This window comes from Cannabis sativa, chromosome 6, assembly GCF_029168945.1.
Source record: "Cannabis sativa cultivar Pink pepper isolate KNU-18-1 chromosome 6, ASM2916894v1, whole genome shotgun sequence".
In the NCBI taxonomy this organism is placed as follows: domain Eukaryota; kingdom Viridiplantae; phylum Streptophyta; class Magnoliopsida; order Rosales; family Cannabaceae; genus Cannabis; species Cannabis sativa.
The window spans coordinates 8,187,990-8,208,599 of record NC_083606.1 but is presented as its reverse complement, the minus strand read 5'-3'; the positions used below and the strand labels follow the sequence as shown (position 1 = coordinate 8,208,599).

The 20,610-nt window shown below is 42.1% G+C and overlaps 1 non-coding gene across 1 annotated transcript; it reads right to left on the bottom strand.

Moving 5' to 3' along the window:
* Positions 1-4,795: 4,795 nt before the first annotated feature.
* Positions 4,796-4,902, bottom strand: LOC115696062 (small nucleolar RNA R71). Its single transcript, XR_004007660.2, has one exon. It is a non-coding gene; the product is annotated as a small nucleolar RNA R71 (small nucleolar RNA).
* Positions 4,903-20,610: the final 15,708 nt, after the last annotated feature.

The window sequence follows — 20,610 nt, the reverse complement described above, 5'->3', positions numbered from 1 at the left end:
TTTTATAATCTACTGCGGGTGAGATCACTTACCTTTATTTTTTCACACATCCATCACGCTGAAAAGATCTTCTATCTTTCAGATGAGCGATCTATCGGATAGCTAGCAGCTCGGCTCAGGAGGTCGCGCCTTTGACGGGGAGTCGTCACAAGAGAGAGACAGTTTTCTCCCTACGGACATCTCCGAAATGGAGGCTGCGGAGATAGAGTTAGGTCCGATGTCTTCTGTAGACATTGAGAGGATGGTACAGGAGCTCGCTGAACCTGGGACAATCGATATCCGAGATAGCGAATCCACAGTGTCAGCACGCGACTACCTCATACATACGAGACATGCTCCCGACATCGAGGTCGAGGAGGTGGAGGAGGAATGGACTACCCCGGTCCGTGAGTCAGGTGGGGAAGAAGAGGAAGCGGAAGGGAGCGGGACGGATTCGGTCGACGACTCCCAATTGAACGAACCCTTCTCATGCGAAGACTTAGTTTCGAGGGTCGCCAAATCTGACTTCACCACCTTCGTGAGGTTGAATTTGTTGCGACTTGCGTTTCAACGTCCCAAACCATCTCAGAGAGCGCATCTTCCGTTCACCAACCCTGCGATCATCCCTACAGAGGACGTGGTCATCTCAATACCCATTCTTCGATGTGGTGTATCGGTCCCGTTTCATCCTTTCGTCGCAGCCATTCTCAGGCGTTATGACGTATCGCCCTTTCAGCTAACACCCAACAGTTATCGCACTGTACTAGCTTTCTATGCGATGTACATGGAGTACGCCCATAGGGCTCCGTCAGTAGAGGAGTTTAGTTACTTCTATGACATAAAGAGCGTGGGTCTTCATAACGGCTTCTATTGCTTTAGTAAATGGGCGACTTCTGAAATAAACGGTGTTGAGGGGATGGTCTCGAACATGGGCGACTGGAAGTCGAAATGGTTTTATGTTTTTAAGGTTCCTGGGATCAGGACCGACTTTAATCGCAGACCCAGTATGTCGCGTATTTGTTGACTTAGATAAAATTAGTTACTTTGTTTTGCGAGATCTTTTGCTAACTCGCTTTTTGTTGTCATCGCAGATAGACCAGCTCGACCAACTCTTGACGCGAATAAGAAGGGGGTAGCTGAAATTCTCGGGAGTCTTCCGGTACAAGATCGCGACTGGCGATTACTGTGCACGACTGCGAAATTGCGAGAACACCAGCTGATCCCCGAGAACGCGAGTCTTCAACGGGAGCCAGTATATAAAGAACCATCTGAGAAACAGCAAGAGCAGATAGATAAACGTCTTTCTAAGCAAACTCCTCGGTAAACTTCAGGTAACTCGTCCTTTTGCTATAAATTGACGGGTTGGATTGTGATTTTTACTTATCTGTCCTTTATGCTTGTAGACATGACTTTTTTGAAGTCTGCCCCTGTCCTGAAGATCAAGCAAAAGGGCGGAACACCGGCGACTTCGCCGGTCGTTGCCCAGAAGAGGAAGAGCGATGTGATGACTTCGCTTGTTGCAGACTCCTCCAAGAAGTTGGCCAAGACTACTCAGGATAAGGGGAAGAAAGTCGTCATCGACTCTCCAGTTCGTGCTCGCGACTTCCTGGCCATGCAGGAAAAATTACTGACTGAGATTCCTTACGAGGATCTTGTTACTCGATCTACTGAACTGGCCGTGCAATCCATGGCTTTGTTCATGAAAGCCGCGGCTACTCCTTCGAAGGAAACTGATTCGCTGAAGAGGCAGAACGCCCATTTTCAAGAAAACATAAAGAAGTTGAAGCAGGAAGTGGCGAGGATGGAGGAGCTTAACAAGGCCAGGGAGAAGGAGCTCGAGGAACTCAGCAGGGCAAAAGAACAGGTGGAGCTCGAGCTCAAGAAGTCGCAGACAACGATCGTTGAGATGGCTCGCGACTTGGAGGCTGAGAAAGAGAATGGGAAGAAACAGTACGATCAGGCTGTGTCTGATTACATTTATACCACTCTTTCCAAAGTCCCTGACTTCGACTTCTCGCTGCTTGGAGCTGAAGCTGCTGAAATGGCTGAAGCCTTTCGCGCCATGTCTCCTACCCAGACTCAAGGTGGGGGAGGCAACCTTCTGGACGAAACCGAGGGCGTACAGGCTGAAGAGGTCGAGAATGAGGTCGTCAGCAAGATCGCGGATGAGGCTGCTCCTGACGAGACTACTCCCGTTGCTCCAGACGTTTGATTATTTTCTATCTTATGTTGTTGTTTAGTTTCACACTCACTTTTTTTTTATATATGCGGTACACGGGTACTCGCACTTCTGTACTTAAAGAAATTTATCTTACTTTTTGGACAAATTTCTATCCTCGCGGGGATAGCTTACATTTTAATATTTACGCAGTACACGGGTACTTGCGATTTTATACATTTTTAACTTTGATCACAGCTTGGTGTAATCGCAATTTTATATATATATATATGTATGCGACTTTAATTACAGCTTGGTGTAATCGCAATTTTATACATATATATATATATGCGACTTTAATTACAGCTTGGTGTAATAAAGTAGGAGAAACTTTGAAGTTGGTAAATTAAATTACTCAAAAAACTTAATATGTAATTTTATTCATGCAATCAGTAATACATGCGGGTACACATGCCCCTTGATAACTCTAAGATTTAGAGTTATTTTCATATCTTTAAGCTTGAATTTAATGTGAATTGTGGAGCAATTAATGTTTATACTATGTAATTGTGTTTAGTTTGTTGTGTCTTTGTAATAAATAGAAGTGTGTGTATTAGTAAGTATTAAATAGACTTATGTTATTGTTTTTATGTGTTTTAAGCAGAAAAAATACAAGAATAGGTATTTGGAAATATTTGGGACAAGGAGAAAAAGGAGCAGAAAAATGATTATTGCTGACTGGCATTGCTATAGCAATCATCGCGTAGCAATTTGTCAGCCCAGTAAGTTTATTTTGGCAGATAGTCCAGTTGGCTTTAATGAAAAGAAAAACGAGCTGAGGTGGCGGATTTTGGCTATTGACTCAACAAACATGTGGAAAATGAAGGACAAGTGGGTGATGATTGGGATTTCCAATTTGGGTAAACTTTGGTACCCTAATTGGGGTGCAAAGAAAAAGGGGAGGTCATTAGAAGAGAGGCTGGCTGCACTTGAATAGCAGTACGAAAAATACAGCAGAAAAGGTTTCTAAGTACAAAGAAAGAAGAGAGTACAAAGAAGAAGAAGATTGAGAAGAAGGAGAAGAAGGCAACAACCAAAGGAAGGATTTGAGCTCATCACTCATTTCCCTTGCTCTCTACTTCGTTTGTATCATTTCCTTCTCTTCAAGTTCTCTTTAACTCCATGAACAATATATTTTCTAGTTTTGAGTTTTTAATTTCAGCTATGAACTAAACTTTTTGAGATTTGGGTGGTTATGAACCCTTGTATGGACTAGTGTTTTGGATTTTGCAATGATGAAGTAATCTTGGCTTAGTTCAATTAGTTGTGATGAAATGTTGAATGAATGTTAATTTTTGGCCATTTTTAACATTTAGCAAGCTAGATCTTACTTGGAAAAGTAAGACCTAGTTGAACCCTTCTAATTGATGCATGATTTTTACCTTTTCTTTTAGGTATTAATTAGTAGTGAAATAGGAATATTTTGCTACCATGTATAACTAAGGATTTGATGCTTTATTAGGCTATTTGTGATCTAAACTGATGTAGGAATGCATTGTGAGATTGTGAATGGTTTATTGCAAGTTTTGGAAAAAGCTTGCTGGTTTTTTTTGAAATCTGTTAACTTTCCCAGGATTGCTGAGTCATTGCTGTATCAACTGGGACATACAAGTGGAAATTAATCACCCAAGTCTATTTTCCAAATCTGAAATTACCACCATTTTAATCACTTCTAGTTTCTTATTTTTTAGTTTATTTAGCTTAAAAAAAAGTAGTTCTCAAGTTTAGAATCAAGGTTACAAATTTTTCTCATGAATTAATGTGTTACTTTATTTTATTTTTATTTGAATTTCTTGGAATTACTTTTAGTTGATTTAACATTATTTAGTAAAAAGTCCCTGTGGAGACGAACTTTGATTACTTATCATTGTATTACTTGTTTGTGATTGTGTACACTTGCGCAATTATAAAGCAATAGAATTTTCACAACAAGTTTTTGGCGCCGTTGCCGGGGACTTTAAGTTCTAAATTTTGTTTTATCAACTAATTGACATTCTAAGAATTTTTGTGCTTTTAATCTTGTTGGTTTGTCTTTGAAATCTCAGGTATCTATAGTGTATGAACCAACAAGAGGACTTTGAACTTGCTCCTATTGACCCCGAGATTGAACGTACATTCCGAAGAAGAAGGGTTCAAAAGGCTAAGGGCCGAGACATCATGGCTGAAAATTTTGATGACGATGGGGTTGCTCCACAAATTGTTAATCCCATCATATTGGCAGATGATCGAGCAAGGGCTATAAGGGAGTATGCAGCCCCCATGTTTAATGAGCTCAATCCAGGCATTGTGAGGCCTGAAATTCAAGCACCGCAGTTTGAGCTCAAGCCAGTGATGTTTCAAATGCTCCAAACCGTGGGGCAATTCAGCGGGATGCCAACTGAGGATCCTCACCTCCATCTCCGTTCATTCTTGGAGGTGAGTGATTCTTTCATGATCCAAGGAGTGAGTGAAGAGGTGTTAAGGTTGAAGCTATTCCCATTCTCACTAAGGGACCGAGCTAGATCATGGCTCAACACTTTGCCGCCTGATTCTGTGACCAATTGGAATGACCTTGCTGAGAAGTTTTTGAGGAAATACTTTCCTCCTACTAGAAATGCAAAATTCAGAAGTGAGATCATGTCTTTTCAGCAACTTGAAGATGAGTCCACAAGTGATGCGTGGGAGAGGTTTAAGGAACTTTTGCGAAAGTGTCCACATCATGGCATTCCACATTGTATTCAGATGGAGACTTTTTATAATGGTTTGAATGCAGCTTCTCGAATGGTGTTAGATGCATCGGCCAATGGTGCTATTTTGTCGAAGTCTTACAATGAAGCATTTGAGATTTTGGAGACCATTGCAAGTAACAACTACCAATGGTCCAACACTAGAGCTCCAACAAGTAGAAAAGTGGCGGGGGTCCTTGAGGTAGATGCAATAACAGCTTTGACAGCTCAAATGGCTTCCATGACGAATGTTTTGAAGAATTTGAGTATTGGGAACGCTAAAAATATTCAACCAGCTGCTGCCATTCAAAGTGATGAAGTCTCATGTGTGTTTTGTGGAGAAGGGCATGTGTTTGAGAAGTGTCCATCTAATCCGGAGTCCGTTTGTTACATGGGAAATCAGAATTTTAATAGAAACAATGGGGCATTCTCAAACTCTTACAATCAATCTTGGAAGAATCATCCTAATTTGTCTTGGGGAGGTCAAGGAGCAAGCTCAAGTACCGCACCAGCCCAAGGAAGACAAGCATATCCACCGGGTTTTTCACAACAACCCCGACATTCACAACATGCTCAAAATTCCCAACCAAGTTCTTTGGAGAGTCTAATGCGGGATTATATGGCCAAAAATGATGCGGTGATACAAAGTCAAGCTGCCTCTCTTCGAAACTTAGAGTTGCAACTTGGACATTTGGCCAATGAATTAAAAGCTAGGCCGCAAGGTTCTTTGCCTAGTGACACGGAAAATCCAAGGAGGGATGGGAATGAACAATGCAACGCCATTCAGCTAAGGAGTGACAAGCATCTGAAAAATTCTGAGGAGGAAATAAAGGGTAGTGGGGAGCCCACTTCAATCCAAATCGACGAAAAATTGAGTAACAAAATTGCCCAGGAATTTGCTGATACCAGTCCAGTTGATACAAAGAAAGGGTCGCAACCCGACAACAAGCAATCCGCACCAGTATGTTCTAGTCCTAAACCACCCCTTCCATTTCCTCAAAGATTTCGGAAACAACAGCAAGATGGACAATTTAGGAAGTTTTTGGATGTGTTGAAACAGCTCCATATCAATATTCCCTTGGTAGAAGCGCTAGAGCAAATGCCAAATTATGTCAAGTTCTTAAAAGATATTTTGACAAAGAAAAGGAGGCTTGGCGAGTTTGAAACGGTCGCTTTGACCGAGGGCTGTAGCGCTATGTTGAAGAATAAAATTCCACCTAAATTGAAAGATCCGGGCAGCTTTACAATTCCAATTTCTATTGGGGGACGGGATGTTGGAAGAGCTCTTTGTGATTTGGGAGCTAGTATTAATCTCATGCTCATGTCTATTTTCAAGAAGTTGGGAATTGGAGAAGCAAGGCCAACCACCGTCACTTTGCAACTAGCGGATCGTTCCATGGCTCATCCGGATGGAAAAATTGAAGATGTTTTGGTACAAGTAGATAAGTTCATCTTTCCGGCGGACTTCATTATTCTTGACTATGAGGAAGATAGGGAAGTTCCAATCATTTTAGGGAGGCCATTTCTTGCCACGGGAAGGACTTTGATAGATGTTGAAAAAGGAGAGCTCACCATGAGAGCTCAAGATGAGCAAGCCACATTCAAGGTTTTCCATCCCATACGTGGCCCGGATGCAATAGGAGAATGCTTAGCAATTGAAGATATGGATCCTAACATGGTTGAGGAGTCTAAATTCAAAGTTAGTAAGAAGGTGAGAAAGAAGATTCTCCTTAAAGAAATTGCTAAGGATCACGAGGCACAAGAAAGCAAAGACAAATCATCAATTGACTCTAAAAAACCCCCCAAAAAGAAGAGAAAGAAAAAGAAGCTTGGTAGAAAATTTCGGTCTCAAATGTTTGAAGTTGGGCAACAAGTAATTTTTTCCAACTCTTTAACGAAGGCTACTCATGGACGACTAGATTCAAGGTGTGATGGATCTTTCTTGGTGGTAAGAGTATATCCCGATGGGGTGGTGGAACTTCGTGATGCACTTTCAAGAAGAAAATTCTTAGTGAAAGGCCAAGGAGTGAAGTTTGGGGGTGGAGAGGTCAACCGAGAAAAGACCTCTATCTCTTTGAAGGATGTTTGAGACTTGTAATTTGGGGTGCCAAAAGAAAAAGAAAAAAAAAGATTGAATTGAAAAAAAAAGAAAATGAAAAATTTGGAAAAAAGAATGAAAAGAAAAAAAAAATCAATGAAGGCACCCCTTGAAAAAAAAAAAAGAAAAAAAAAGCAAGAAGAAAAGTTAAAAAAAAAAAGAAAAAATATATATATATTATATAATTAGTAAATAATTGTCATGGTGAAATTGAGAAATTATTTTCTTTCAATGTGCAGGAAATCAAGTGAAGAAGGTTGTAAAAGTGAAGAAATTTCAATTTGGGCAAAGAAATTAAGTTTGGGGTAGAAAAGTTGTGCCCAGTTGCTATAGCAATGGTTCAGCAATTTTATTTGGCAGCAAGAGTGTTCTTATATCAGGGTTTAAATGACTGTTGGTCTGATAAAAAGGAACACGTGAGAAATGTTAAGGAGGCAATCATTTGGTATGATTTTCTGTTCAGACAAATCATTGGGCTTGTACTTAGTTTTGCCTCTTGTGGATCAAGGACAGATGAGTGAATAAACAAAGTTTTCAATCTCAGTCATTTAATCAATTAGTTATGGGACTTATTTTTCTTTTTTTAGTCCACTGGGCCCCTCTTGGATTAGTTAGCAGAAGCCCAATACTCAATCCTTTGACTCAATAATCAAACCCTATCCAACTCATTCATCATCATCCTCACTCACGACCTAAGCAGCCACCTTCATCTTCCAGCAGTTAACAACCTTCGAACCACCCAGAACTCATACCGTAACCCACTTCGACCACCTCCAAATCGAGCCCCGTAGCCATCACGCAAGTCACTCACCGCCGCCGACCCCATTACCTCCGCCGACCCACCTCCGAAGCACCTCGCCGAACCTCCGCTCGACTCCGACACAACCCAACAGCGACCCAGCTCCACCTCTGTTCACATACGCCAGCAACTCCACTCCGAAGCCACCATGAATCACTTGCTGAAGCCCCACTACTGTCCATTTTTGCTAGAAACTGAGGAAGCCAGCAAGAATCTCCATTTCACCATTCCATTCACCAACACAAATTCAAGGAGCAAGGTTAGTCCTTGAAACTGCAGTGAATCGTACTTAGGAATTGAACATGGTGAATTTGTGAACTTACACATTGGGTTTAAAGAAACAGAGAGATATTTAGTTTGAGTTGATTGTGGAATTGTCAGTGTATGGAATTGGGTGATTTGAGAAGAATAGTAGTGGAAATGTGCAATAGATGCCGAGTAGTGTGTGGCGTTGAACTGTGTGGGTGATGTAATCTGAATTTCAATGATATTTGAGAACAGTTGGGTGGCTGTAAATTTGTTTTTCTGGTGTAAATTTAGAAGCACTGTTGTTGTTGCTTGAGTAGTTTCAAACTGAAAAAAAAAAGAGTAAAAGAGGGGAACAATTGTTGTGGCTGCCGAGGGTGAAAGAATTTTAATGTAAATGCTTTGAATTTGAGTCGGTGTGGTTTGGAAAGAGTGGTGATTTTTGAGCAAGATTGGAGTAAGAATATAGTAGTGTATTGTTGGAATTAGGGGGTGTTGTGGGGCAACGTTTAAAAAGAAAGAAGAGGGGGAATCATTGTGGTTGTTTAGTGTGCAATTGGAAAAGAAGCAAAATGTCGACAGTCAAGAAGTTCACGCCACGATTTGAGCCCAAGTTTCCGCCGTTCCCTCAACAAGTTCTCGACCTGTGGGCTAGGCCATCAGCTTCAAATCCGGAGGAGCCCCACGAGGACTCCGAGTAGAGGGAGTTTTCTAATACCTAAGCTATTTTATATTTTTCTGTTATGTGTTATTTTATTTTTATTTTTTTTTAGTTTGTATTGTGCTCATTGTGTGTTGTCTTTTGTGTTTGAAACTTTTATTTTATGTTGTTTATGTGATTGTTAGTTTGACATTGAGAGATTTATGAGTTTTTCAGTGGCCTAGTGTTCTGCTCGATGATGATATTTTCCGCTCATTCCATTATTGTTGCGGCCTAATTTTATTTGTTGCCTTTGCATGCTGAATTGTTGGCTATTATGGATGTTTCTCTTTAGTCTCTCCTCCCTAGTTTATACTCGTATTTTTCCACCATGCTTTGCATTTCTCATACGATTATTTCACATGTAATTTTAGCATCTAGAATTGGTTAGTGCATCTCCTTGAAGCGAAATCCTAGTTAGACTTGTTCCTTAGAAATGATTTAGGCCTTCCTTGAACGTTTGAGCCTTTCTAACCCTCCCTATCAATCAATTTTTCCCTAGTCACCCAAGTTTGAGCCGTTAGCCTCGTTTTGTTGTGCAACCCAATCATAAATATCACATCCATCCTAAATTGCATTTCCACATATGTCCTCACTTAATTGCTCACTTGTCAAGAGCCAAGTTTTACATTAAGTTTGGGGTGAGTGCGGTGAGTGTCATTTGTGGTGAGCTAATTCAAGATTATACTTTTAGCCACATTGGGGACAATGTTGGGTTGTAAGTTTGGGGTGGGGGAATTAGCTCACAAGGTATATTAGTATGCATTTTTAATTAAATTTCTCTTGCTATATATAAGTATATTATAGTACTAAATTCTTTTCTAACATATAAAAAAAAAAAAAAAAATCAGCAAAGAAAAAAAAAAGAAAAAAAAATACATATATTTATATACTTGCAACTAAGTTTGGGGTGTTCCACCCATTTTAGTTTTAAAAAAAAAAAGAGAATAAACATAGCAAGAGAAGTGAATTTTAATATCAAGTACTTGTGAGTATTGAATTAGGGAAGTGAGTCAAGAAAACAATCATTAGGAAGAGGCTCGGTTTTTGACAAGTGAAGTGGTTAGGTGTTGAGCTAGCTAAAATACATCCTTAACCATACCCTAACCCAAGCCTAACATTACAAGCCTAATAAAGTCCTATTGATCAAGGGGATAAGTTTAGACTACATTAGTGGAGAGGAGTGCACTAGTCCAACTTATGGAGCTGAAATGAAAAAAAAAAAAAAGTTTAAGGTAGTTGGAGAGAAGTTCAAAATTTAGGTGGGATATACTTGTATAAACTGTTGATTAGGTGACTTTTGGGAAATATTAATGTTATCCAACGACAAAACATTAAAAGGGCAGCATATAAAGTTACGTCAAGCAATTTCCTAATCCATTTAATTCCATTTTTTTTTCTGAGAGCATCAATGTTCGCTAGGCCAACTTGAATTTCTATGGAATCTCTTATGTGTCTTGTGTGTGAATCTTTGTGTAAAATGTGTTGTTGTGTTTTACTTTGTTTATTTTGTGTTGTCATTGCTCGAGGACGAGCAAGATTCTAAGTTTGGGGTGTTGATAACTCTAAGATTTAGAGTTATTTTCATATCTTTAAGCTTGAATTTAATGTGAATTGTGGAGCAATTAATGTTTATACTATGTAATTGTGTTTAGTTTGTTGTGTCTTTGTAATAAATAGAAGTGTGTGTATTAGTAAGTATTAAATAGACTTATGTTATTGTTTTTATGTGTTTTAAGCAGAAAAAATACAAGAATAGGTATTTGGAAATATTTGGGACAAGGAGAAAAAGGAGCAGAAAAATGATTATTGCTGACTGGCATTGCTATAGCAATCATCGCGTAGCAATTTGTCAGCCCAGTAAGTTTATTTTGGCAGATAGTCCAGTTGGCTTTAATGAAAAGAAAAACGAGCTGAGGTGGCGGATTTTGGCTATTGACTCAACAAACATGTGGAAAATGAAGGACAAGTGGGTGATGATTGGGATTTCCAATTAGGGTAAACTTTGGTACCCTAATTGGGGTGCAAAGAAAAAGGGGAGGTCATTAGAAGAGAGGCTGGCTGCACTTGAATAGCAGTACGAAAAATACAGCAGAAAAGGTTTCTAAGTACAAAGAAAGAAGAGAGTACAAAGAAGAAGAAGATTGAGAAGAAGGAGAAGAAGGCAACAACCAAAGGAAGGATTTGAGCTCATCACTCATTTCCCTTGCTCTCTACTTCGTTTGTATCATTTCCTTCTCTTCAAGTTCTCTTTAACTCCATGAACAATATATTTTCTAGTTTTGAGTTTTTAATTTCAGCTATGAACTAAACTTTTTGAGATTTGGGTGGTTATGAACCCTTGTATGGACTAGTGTTTTGGATTTTGCAATGATGAAGTAATCTTGGCTTAGTTCAATTAGTTGTGATGAAATGTTGAATGAATGTTAATTTTTGGCCATTTTTAACATTTAGCAAGCTAGATCTTACTTGGAAAAGTAAGACCTAGTTGAACCCTTCTAATTGATGCATGATTTTTACCTTTTCTTTTAGGTATTAATTAGTAGTGAAATAGGAATATTTTGCTACCATGTATAACTAAGGATTTGATGCTTTATTAGGCTATTTGTGATCTAAACTGATGTAGGAATGCATTGTGAGATTGTGAATGGTTTATTGCAAGTTTTGGAAAAAGCTTGCTGGTTTTTTTTTGAAATCTGTTAACTTTCCCAGGATTGCTGAGTCATTGCTGTATCAACTGGGACATACAAGTGGAAATTAATCACCCAAGTTTATTTTCCAAATCTGAAATTACCACCATTTTAATCACTTCTAGTTTCTTATTTTTTAGTTTATTTAGCTTAAAAAAAAGTAGTTCTCAAGTTTAGAATCAAGGTTACAAATTTTTCTCATGAATTAATGTGTTACTTTATTTTATTTTTATTTGAAATTCTTGGAATTACTTTTAGTTGATTTAACATTATTTAGTAAAAAGTCCCTGTGGAGACGAACTTTGATTACTTATCATTGTATTACTTGTTTGTGATTGTGTACACTTGCGCAATTATAAAGCAATAGAATTTTCACAACACCCCTATACTTAGTATTTATTTTGAACAAAAAATATCTAAGTATAAGTACTCGAATTAACATAACCGAATAACGCGAATATTACTGATAATAAAATTTCAAGCTCTCGCTATTCCATGCTCGTGGAATTGCGGTTCCATCGAGTGTTGCGAGTCGATAAGTGGCATCACCAATTTGATCTGCGATTATGTATGGTCCTTCCCAATTGTCTCCAAAGACTCCATGAGATGGGACTTTGGTGTTTGGCATTACCCTTCTAAGGACCAAGTCTCCTACTCGCAGAGGTTTTATCTTTACTTTCGAGTTAAAGTACCTTGCTGTTCGTTGTTGATAAGCCGCGTTTTGTAGTTGCGCTTTATCACGCTTTTCTTCTAAAAGATCAAGGCAAAACAACTGATTCTCGTTGTTCTGCGAGATATCGAAAGCATCTCTGCGCAAGGATCCTGCCCCAACTTCTACCGGCAACATGGCCTCGCACCCGTAAGAAAGTGAGAAGGGTGTTTCGCCAGTTGTAGATCGAGGGGTTGTATTGTAAGACCATAGGACTTGCGGTAATTCATCTGGCCATGCCCCTTTGCGATCTTCTAATTTTCCCTTTATGGTGTGCTTAATTATTTTATCGATCGCTTACCGTCCATTACTCTGCGGGTAAGCGACTGCGGAAAAGGCTTTTTTAATTCCTAAATCATCGCATAGCTGTCGCATTTCTTTACAGTCAAATTGTTTTCCATTATCCGAAATGAGTTTGTGCGGAATACCAAAACGACAAATGATGGAAGTGTAGACGAACTCGCGTAACTTCGTCGCAGTGATGGTTGCGAGTGCTTTCGCTTCAGCCCACTTCGTGAAATAGTCAACCGCGACTACAGCATATTTGACTCCGCCTTTTCCCTTGGGTAACTCACCGATTAAATCAATTCCCCATATTGCAAAGGGCCAGGGACTCGTGATAGAATGGAGGTTACTCGGGGGTTGATGTGTATATGCGGCTATTCGCTGGCATCTATCACACTTTTTTGCAAATGCGAGGGCATCTTGTCGCAATGTTGGCCAGTAATATCCTTGTCGCATAATTTTTAAGGCAAGGGAATTACCTCCAGTATGATTTCCACAAATTCCCTCATGCACTTCGCGCAGTATGTAATCGCAACCTTCTCCACCGATACATCTGAGAAGTGGTTGACTAAAACTTCGGCGATACAAACTCTGGTCATATATCACATAACGGGCTGCTCGTTGTCGCAATTTCCTTGCTTCTATTTTATCGTCAGGTAGGAGCCCCTTGTCAAGGTATGTGAGGATAGGAGTCATCCAGGTAATCTCCTGAACGTCATCGATCTCCATGATTGTTTCTCGATCTATGGTTGGATGAGACAATACATCTACCGGAATTACATCGAGTAATTCGGCTTCTCTGGTGGAGGCCAGTCGGGCCAATGCGTCTGCGTGGGCATTTTGAGTACGCGGTACTCGAGATACAACTACATTTTTGAACTTCTGCATTATTTCACGAACGATGGCTAAGTATTTAACCAATCTTCCGCCTCTCGCTAGGTATTCTCCACTCACTTGACATACCACGATTTGAGAGTCGCTAAATGCTTGTAGATATTCGACTTTCATCTCGAGAGCCAATTTTAGACCTGCGATTAAAGCCTCATACTCGGCTTCATTGTTAGATGCAGAGAATTCAAAACGTAGAGCAGCGTGTACCTTGAAATTATTGGGACTGATTAACAAAATCCCACTGCCAAAACCTTCATTATTTGAGGCTCCGTCGACATACAATGTCCATACCTCTTTGCCCATCATGGCGATGTCATTTCCACCCTCTACAACCGCCACCTCTGTGCTCGGGAACTCAAGTATAAAATCTGCTAGGGCTTGCCCCTTGATCGCAGTTCTTGCTTTATACCTGATGTCGAACTGACTCAACTCCATAGCCCACTTTAACAATCTCCCCGATGCCTCTGGCTTTGCTAAAACCTGTCTTAAGGGGAAGTTTGTCAAAACTTCAATGCTGTGAGCCTGGAAATAAGGTCGCAATTTTCTTGAGGATATTATCAAGGCGAAAGCCAGTTTCTCCATTTGAGGATAACGCGTTTCGGCGTCCAATAATCGCTTACTGACGTAGTACACCGGGTGTTGACGTCCTTGGTCCTCGCGGACTAATACTGAACTGATCGCGTACTCGGAGACGGCTAAATAAATAGACAAAACCTCTCCGGGCAATGGTTTTGATAGAACCGGAGGTTGCCCCAGATGCGTTTTTAACGCTTGAAAAGCCTGCTCGCATTTCTCATCCCATTGAAACCTCTTGTTACCTTTCAAAATCTGAAAAAACTCTTTACACTTGTCAGAGGATCTGGATATGAAGCGGTTTAAAGCCGCGACTTTGCCTGTGAGGCTCTGAACTTCCTTTGGCTTAGTCGGTGACGGCATTTCTACCAACGCTTTAATCTTCGCAGGATTGGCTTCTATCCCTCGCTGATTTACCATAAAACCAAGGAATTTTCCGGAACCCACTCCAAAGACGCATTTTAAGGGGTTTAGACGCATCTTATATCGTCGCAATATGTCGAACATGGCCTGTAAGTGCGTGATATGGTCCTCCGCGCGTTGCGATTTTACGAGCATATCGTCAACATATACCTCCATTGTCTTTCCGATAAGATCTGCGAACATCATATTCACTAGCCTTTGATAAGTCGCACCTGCGTTTATTAAACCAAAAGGCATTACCTTGTAACAGTATAATCCTCGATCAGTGATGAACGAGGTATGTTCTTGGTCTGGTTCGTACATCGGGATTTGATTGTATCCCGAGTATGCATCCATGAAACTTAAAAGTGCGTGACCTGCAGTGGCATCGACAAGCTGGTCAATGCTAGGAAGAGGAAAGCTGTCTTTGGGACAGGCTTTGTTCAAATCTGTAAAGTCAACGCATGTACGCCATGAGCCATTGGGCTTTGGCACGAGTACTGGGTTAGCTAACCAGTCGGGGTAAAATGACTCCCGTATAAAGCCGCAGGCAAGGAGGCGGTCAACTTCCTCTTTCAGCGCTTGGTACCTCGCGGGGTCCATTTTGCGGCGCTTTTGTCGGACACCTCGCACTTCTGGGTCAATTTTCAAGCGATGACACATGACCTGTGGAGATATCCCGACCATATCTGAATGTTTCCAGGCAAAAATGTCAAGATTTTGTTTTAGAAAAGTCGTCAAGCGTTCTCGCAACTGTATACTTAATCTAGAACCAATCTTTAAAACCTTATTATTATCCATAGGATCTATAGGTACCTCGATTGTGTCTTCCGCGGCTTGGGCTGCGGCAGTGTGATCAAGGATTCTTGGGTCCAAGTCTGGGTTGTCCACGTGCGGTACTTCCTCGATCCTGAGGATCTCCTGGCGAGGTGGTGGTGCATTCAAAAGGTGAATAACATTAACTGTCCTTTTTCGCGAGCTTGATGTACCGCATTGTAACATTCTCGAGAGTCAGATTGGACTCCCCTCACTGATCCTACTCCAGAGGGAGTGGGGAACTTCATTGTTAGATGATAGATCGAAGTTATGATCTTCATCTCCTTCAGAATTGGCCGTCCAATTACGGCGTTATACGCTGAGTATTGGTCACCATCGCGAAGTCGGCCATCGACTTGGCAGTTATTGGGGCAGTTCCCAAAGTGATTGGGAGTTTGATCATTCCTTTGATAGCTATGACATCCCCCGAGAAGCCATAGATGCTCGATGTCATTGGCCGCAAATCTTTTTCTTGTAACCCCATTTGCTTGAAGGCTTGGAAGTTCAGTAAATTCACCGAACTTCCATTGTCGACCAATATGCGATGGACGTTGTCTCCACCTATATTGGCGACTATCACGAGTGCGTCAGAATGCGGGTGGTGGACCCATCTCGCATCGCTCTCCATAAAGACAATATCCTCGCATTCTTTCTTGAAGAGCTTCTCCGGCCGTTCACCAAGATTGTTTACATTGGTTAACGGCCTCTCCTTAGCTTCTCTAGCATACCTTTCTTGTGACTTGCGAGAGTCGCCTGCGATATGCGGTCCTCCGATTATGGTTAAAATGTTGCGAGGCGTTCTCGAGCCACTCGCGTTCTGACTATCTTCTTTGCCATCCGCTTGGGGATGTCTTTCCTCGTTTCTCTTATATTTGTCGAACTTTCCCCTTCTGATCAATTCCTCAATCTCGTCCTGCAAGACCCAACACTCAAGGGTAGTGTGACCGATGTCTTTGTGGTACTTACAGAACTTTTTGGGATCTCTTCGGTCGCGATTTCCCCTGATGGGGGGCGGCTTTTTGAAGACGCCGTTCCTTTCCTCAATCGCATAGATATGGTCTCGAGGTACGGCAAGTTCGGTATAATTGACGAAGCGAGGTCCCCCTTTTCTTTTGGGCGAGGACTCCTTTTTTGGAGGTGACTTGGCTAACTTCGGGCTCCGCGGTTTGCGTGGACTGCGTCTTCTGGGGCTTCGGCCCCTGGAATTCTTTCCTCGCGGACTGCGGGACCGCGGCCGCGGTATGGGTGATCGCCGTTTGTTCTTGCCCTTCTCCAATTCCGCCAAGGAGTTCTCGATTCTCTTATGAGGTTCGGCCATGGCGAAGAATTCTACCAAGGATTCTGGCCTTCGGGCCTGTAGCTCTTTCCAGAAGTCGGTTCTTGGCAAGATACCTGTTATTAACATGCAAACAAGCGAAGACTCGGGGGCCTTCTCAACTTTTGTTACTTCAGCGTTAAAACGCTTGAAATAATTCTGCAAAGACTCACCAGGTTCTTGCTTGATGTTCGCCAAAGTCGTATAGGGTGGCCTATACGTCATCGTGGCCTGGAAATGTGTGAGAAATAAATCGACGAAGTTCTCCCACGTCGATATCGATGCCTCTGGTAATTGGGTGAACCAATCATGGGCATTCTCCTCGAGTGTGGCCGCGAGAATGCGACACTTCGCAAGTTGCGGTACCTGGTCCACTTCCATTATGGTGTTAAACTTTTCTAGGTAATCTAACGGGTTAGAAGTACCTTTATATTTGAGGGATTCGGATAAGCGAAACCCCTTTGGAAGTTGGGCCTGTCGCACTTCTGCGGTAAAAGGCGAGGTGCCGTGCAGCTTGTATATGGGCTTACGCTGCTGCTCGAGCATCTTCAAGGCTTGCAGAAGCATACTCTGATCGATTCCTCCTGTCGCAGGGGTTGGAGTTGCTACAATAGCGGGGCTCGCAGCCACTGCGGCAAGGTTCGAGGGGATATTAATCCCAGTGGTCGCGATCGGCGCGATAGGCGGGTTGTTAACTGTATTAACGCCCTGATCGCCCGTATGGGGATCATGGAGCGTCTCCGTGTTATGCGGGCCGCGGGAGCGCGCCCTGAAGACTGCGTTGAGATGATCACGCAGATCACCTCGGTGTACACGATAGTGTCCTCCTTGCTGTGTCTGCACAGAGCCAGACCTCGTATACCTGCTCGGAGTGCGACCATGCGAGGATGAGGAGGCTGACTCTGCGTCGTTATCTCGAGGTGGACAACTGCGAGGGTTGCGGCGCTCAGGATCCTCGTCGATTTGTGCGCTCTGGTTAGGCAACCTTGCAGATTGGTCTCTTGACGTCGGGTGATTCAAGTCCAGGATTTCAGGATCAGTTCTTCGCTCCCTGTGTGCACGGTTAGTTTGACGTCAGGAAACTGTTACCTGAGGGTTTTCGTTACGAATGGCAGGGACCCGAGGAGGGCATCGAGCTCGGCTCTGTCCATCTACCTCGGCTTGTAGTGCTCGCAGCTGATCCTGGATTGCAGCGTATTGATCAGTCGTGAGCTGGACTACTCCTTCGGACACGACCGCCGGGGTGACAGGGGGAAAGTGCATGGTTGTTGGTGGTGTGGACGTGCCTCCGACTTGAGGACCAGTTGTTTCTGGAAATAGGTTGAGTGGTCTGATGTTGCTCCTCCCTACCCCGCCGTTGATGACGTCTACAGGTGGCACTCCGGCTCCAGGCAATGGTACGCTCATCATTCCAATATTGATGGATTCATTGTTAGCTCCGTTAGCGTGATTTCCAGCCATGATGAGTGGTGTTCTTTGAAGTGAATAGAATCTTAGAGTCGATTCCCACAGACGGCGCCAAATGTTGTCGAGCAAATTTCGCAACACCAAAAAAGTATAATTTAACTGGTAAAAAAGAGAATTATTTGAGAGATGACAAATGCGAGTATTCAACCTAGAATGGCGAGTACTCGATTGGGAGTGTAAGAACAGACAACAAGGCTGGAAAAAAGTAAACAAGACAATGAATTATAGTGGTTCAGTCAGATTTTGTTCTGCTTAGTCCACTGTAGCAAGGGATTCGTAGGTCCATTTTCATGGTGGATCACCCCTTTATATACAAAGTAGGTGTCCAATCGGTTACATGAGGATCACATTTATTGTTAATCCATTATTTACACATTGAATTGCAATGACTAAACTCAAACAACGTTAACATTAATAAATGTATGACAGTTACTAAATTCATCAACGTATGCGTCTTTCGCATCTGCGAGTTGACCGTTCATGTTCCGTCTGTTGAGCTCGTAGGGTCGCACATACGTTTGGAACGTCTGCGTCCTTAGGTAATCGCCCTTTGTAGACGTCGCATGTTGAAGCTGGTAACATCTGGACATGCGAACTTATAGTGGTTTGTTAGGGCTATTGGGTCGCTGGGACCAAAACTGCATCATAGGGCATCGGTCTCTATACTCGTCGCGGAGGTATAGAGGGGGACACTCGCTCATGTTCTGACATATGCGAATTGGATCTACCCTGCATGATGAGAATTATGGTTATGCGGTGTGACCTAAGTCGCACCTACAATATCTCGCTATTTTTAGCCTGCGCGAGATCTAAACTTCGAGAAATCTCTCACGGACATTCAGCCTTCATTGGAAATCTGAATACACGTGTCCTTTAAAGAGGAGTCTGGTCTCGAGTTTCTAGGTGAGAGAAATCTCACTATAACAGCGACATTATCTTTACGGTGAAAAGTGTGAAATTTATACTGATCACAAAAGTCTTAAATACTTTTTCACCCAAAAAGATTAGAATATGAGGCAGAGAAGGTGGTTGGAGTTAGTTAAAGACTACGATTGTGAAATATTGTATCACCCCGGGAAGGCCAATGTTGTGGCCGATGCTTTAAGCAGAAAAGGTCCCGGGCAAGTTTGTAATACGGTTATGATAGCTCCTCAACTAGCCTCGGAAATGGTTAGTGCAGGAATTGAGTTCGTGGTCGGGAAATTACATAATTGAACACTCCAATCTGATCTGTTGGAGAGAATCAGAAAGGCACAACTAGAAGATCCCGAGCTAGTTAAAATTCGAGATGAAGTAGTGGCTGGTCGGTCTAGAGGCTTTTCAGTCTCGAGCAAAAGAATGTTATTATATAAAGCTCGAGTTTGTGTTCCTACTGTTGATGAGCTTAAGAAAGAAATACTGGATGAAGCTCACACCACGCCTTATTCGTTGCATCCGGGAACCACCAAGATGTATCAGGATTTGAAACCCTACTTCTGGTGGTATGGGATGAAAAGAGATGTGGTGGACTATGTGTCCAAGTGTTTAACTCGCCCGGCAGATTAAGGCTGAACATCAGAGGCCGGCAGGGTTATTGCAACCTTTAGTCCTTCCAGAATGGAAGTGGGAGGACATCGCAATGGACTTTGTAACTGGTTTACCTAGAACTACAGGGATGTATGATTCTGTATGGGTCATTGTGGATAGATTTACAAAGTCGGCTCACTTTCTACCAGTGAAAGTAACCTATTCAGTGGATCAGTATGTTGAATTGTATGTGAAGGAGATAGTTCGTCTCCATGGAGCCCCTAAATCTATTGTATCAGATAGGGATCCAAAGTTCACATCGAAGTTTTGGGTGAGTCTTCAGAAAGCTATGGGTACCAAGTTAAAGTTTAGTACAGCTTTTCACCCTCAGACTAATGGTCAGTCAGAAAGAACTATCCAGATTTTGGAAGACCTACTGCGAGCCTGTGTCATGGACTTTGAGGGTTCATGGAGTAAGTACTTGCCTTTAATTGAATTCTCCTACAACAACAGCTACCAAAGTACAATAGGGATGGCTCCCTATGAGATGTTATATGGTAGAAAATGTCGTTCTCCTATTCATTGGGACGAGACAGGAGAAAGGAAGTACCTGGGTCCAGAGTTGGTGCAAAAGACCAATGAAGCTATTGATAAGATCAAGGCTCGGATGCTTGCTTCTCAAAGCACGCAGAAAAGTTATGCTGATCCGAAGCGCAGAGATGTTACATTTCAGGCAGGGGAACATGTTTTCCTGCAGGTTTCACCAATGAAGGGTATTAGGCGCTTCGAGAAAAAGGGTAAGTTGAGCCCTAGGTTCATTGGGCCATTTCAGATACTCGAGAAGGTCGGGCAGGTAGCGTATCGGCTAGCCTTACCACCGGCATTATCAGCTGTTCATGACGTATTTCACATCTCTATGTTAAGGAAATACGTGTCAGACCCAACTCATGTCTTGAGTTATGAAGCCCTTGAACTACAACCAGACTTATCCTATGAAGAGCAACCTGTTCAGATTTTGGATAGGAAAGAAAAAGTTCTTCGAAATAAGACTATTGCTCTAGTTAAAGTGCTCTGGAGGAACAGTAAGGTGGAAGAAGCCACCTGGGAATTGGAGTCAGATATGAGGACTCAACATCCAGAGCTATTCAGGTTAGATTTCGGGGACGAAATCCTATTAACGGGGGGATAATTGTAATGACCGCTCTAGTAAT